Source organism: Perissodus microlepis, unplaced genomic scaffold (genome assembly GCF_051167445.1).
Source record: "Perissodus microlepis isolate ML-2025 ecotype Zambia unplaced genomic scaffold, ASM5116744v1 scaffold_43, whole genome shotgun sequence".
In the NCBI taxonomy this organism is placed as follows: Eukaryota; Metazoa; Chordata; class Actinopteri; order Cichliformes; family Cichlidae; genus Perissodus; species Perissodus microlepis.
Genome location: NW_028182065.1, coordinates 41,310 through 44,558, shown reverse-complemented (window position 1 = coordinate 44,558; position 3,249 = coordinate 41,310).

The following is a 3,249-nucleotide window of genomic DNA, read 5'->3' as shown; positions in this document are numbered from 1 at the left end:
CCTTGACCTTTCCGGAATGTTCGGAATTCCGGGATGCGCCAAGGTTCCGGAATGTTCGGAATTCCGGAATGCGTTCCGGAATGTCCGGAATTCCGGGATGCGCCAAGGTTCCGGAATGTTCGGAATTCCGGGATGCGTTCCGGAATGTTCAGAATTCCGGAATGCGTTCCGGAATGTTCGGAATTCCGGGATGCGCCAAGGTTCCGGACTGTTCGGAATTCCGGAATGCGTTCCGGAATGTTCAGAATTCCGGAATGCGTTCCGGAATGTTCGGAATTCCGGGATGCGCCATAGTTCATAGTGTCACACTTCATGTTTTTTGCCACTTCCCTCTTTGCTGTGAGTCCCCTAGTTCATAGTTCCTGCTCTGTTTTCAGCCTCTCATAGTTCATGCTCTTAGCTCCTGCTCAACTTTTATTGATATTAACTCTCCTACAGTCCCTCTTCCCCTCCTTCTCATTTGGTACCACCACCTTGAGCTTTCCGGAATGTTCGGAATTCCGGAATGCGTTCCGGAATGTTCGGAATTCGGGGATGCGCCAAGGTTCCGGAATGTTCGGAATTCCGGAATGCGTTCCGGAATGTCCGGAATTCCGGGATGCGCCAAGGTTCCGGAATGTTCGGAATTCCGGAATGCGCCATAGTTCATAGTGTCACAGTTCATGTTTTTTGCCACTTCCCTCTTAGCTGTGAGTCCCCTAGTTCATAGTTCCTGCTCTGTTTTCAGCCTCTCATAGTTCATGCTCTTAGCTCCTGCTCAGCTTTTATTGATATTAACTCTCCTACAGTCCCTCTTCCCCTCCTTCTCATTTGGTACCACCACCTTGACCTTTCCGGAATGTTCGGAATTCCGGGATGCGCCAAGGTTCCGGAATGTTCGGAATTCCGGAATGCGTTCCGGAATGTCCGGAATTCCGGGATGCGCCATAGTTCATAGTGTCACAGTTCATGTTTTTTGCCACTTCCCTCTTAGCTGTGAGTCCCCTAGTTCATAGTTCCTGCTCTGTTTTCAGCCTCTCATAGTTCATGCTCTTAGCTCCTGCTCAGCTTTTATTGATATTAACTCTCCTACAGTCCCTCTTCCCCTCCTTCTCATTTGGTACCACCACCTTGACCTTTCCGGAATGTTCGGAATTCCGGGATGCGCCAAGGTTCCGGAATGTTCGGAATTCCGGGATGCGTTCCGGAATGTTCGGAATTCCGGGATGCGCCAAGGTTCCGGAATGTTCGGAATTCCGGGATGCGTTCCGGAATGTTCAGAATTCCGGAATGCGTTCCGGAATGTCCGGAATTCCGGGATGCGCCAAGGTTCCGGAATGTTCGGAATTCCGGAATGCGCCATAGTTCATAGTGTCACAGTTCATGTTTTTTGCCACTTCCCTCTTAGCTGTGAGTCCCCTAGTTCATAGTTCCTGCTCTGTTTTCAGCCTCTCATAGTTCATGCTCTTAGCTCCTGCTAAGCTTTTATTGATATTAACTCTCCTACAGTCCCTCTTCCCCTCCTTCTCATTTGGTACCACCACCTTGACCTTTCCGGAATGTTCGGAATTCCGAAACTTGTTCCGGAATGTTCGGAATTCCGGGATGCGCCATAGTTCATAGTGTCACAGTTCATGTTTTTTGCCACTTCCCTCTTAGCTGTGAGTCCCTAGTTCATAGTTCCTGCTCTGTTTTCAGCCTCTCATAGTTCATGCTCTTAGCTCCTGCTCAGCTTTTATTGATATTAACTCTCCTACAGTCCCTCTTCCCCTCCTTCTCATTTGGTACCACCACCTTGACCTTTCCGGAATGTTCGGAATTCCGGGATGCGCCAAGGTTCCGGAATGTTAAGAATTCCGGAATGCGTTCCGGAATGTCCGGAATTCCGGGATGCGCCAAGGTTCCGGAATGTTCGGAATTCCGGGATGCGTTCCGGAATGTTCAGAATTCCGGAATGCTTTCCGGAATGTTCGGAATTCCGGGATGCGCCATAGTTCATAGTGTCACAGTTCATGTTTTTTGCCACTTCCCTCTTAGCTGTGAGTCCCCTAGTTCATAGTTCCTGCTCTGTTTTCAGCCTCTCATAGTTCATGCTCTTAGCTCCTGCTCAGCTTTCATTGATATTAACTCTCCTACAGTCCCTCTTCCCCTCCTTCTCATTTGGTACCACCACCTTGACCTTTCCGGAATGTTCGGAATTCCGGGATGCGCCAAGGTTCCGGAATGTTCGGAATGCGCCAAGGTTTGTTCGGAATTCCGGAATGCGTTCCGGAATGTTCAGAATTCCGGAATGCGTTCCGGAATGTTCGGAATTCCGGGATGCGCCATAGTTCATAGTGTCACAGTTCATGTTTTTTCCCACTTCCCTCTTAGCTGTTAGTCCCCTAGTTCATAGTTCCTGCTCTGTTTTCAGCCTCTCATAGTTCATGCTCTAAGCTCCTGCTCAGCTTTTATTGATATTAACTCTCCTACAGTCCCTCTTCCCCTCCTTCTCATTTGGTACCACCACCTTGACCTTTCCGGAATGTTCGGAATTCCGGGTTGCGCCAAGGTTCCGGAATGTTCGGAATTCCGGGATGCGCCAAGGTTTTTTCGGAATTCCGGAATGCGTTCCGGAATGTCCGGAATTCCGGGATGCGCCATAGTTCATAGTGTCACAGTTCATGTTTTTTGCCACTTCCCTCTTAGCTGTGAGTCCCCTAGTTCATAGTTCCTGCTCTGTTTTCAGCCTCTCATAGTTCATGCTCTTAGCTCCTACTCAGCTTTTATTGATATTAACTCTCCTACAGTCCCTCTTCCCCTCCTTCTCATTTGGTACCACCACCTTGACCTTTCCGGAATGTTCGGAATTCCGGGATGCGCCATAGTTCCGGAATGTTCGGAATTCCGGATGCGTTCCGGAATGTTCGGAATTCCGGAATGCGTTCCGGAATGTTCGGAATTCCGGGATGCGCCATAGTTCATAGTGTCACAGTTCATGTTTTTTCCCACTTCCCTCTTAGGTGTGAGTCCCCTAGTTCATAGTTCCTGCTCTGTTTTCAGCCTCTCATAGTTCATGCTCTAAGCTCCTGCTCAGCTTTTATTGATATTAACTCTCCTACAGTCCCTCTTCCCCTCCTTCTCATTTGGTACCACCACCTTGACCTTTCCGGCATGTTCGGAATTCCGGAATGCGCCAAGGTTCCGGAATGTTCGGAATTCCGGGATGCGCCAAGGTTCCGGAATGTTCGGAATTCCGGAATGCATTCCGGAATGTTCGGAATTCCGGGA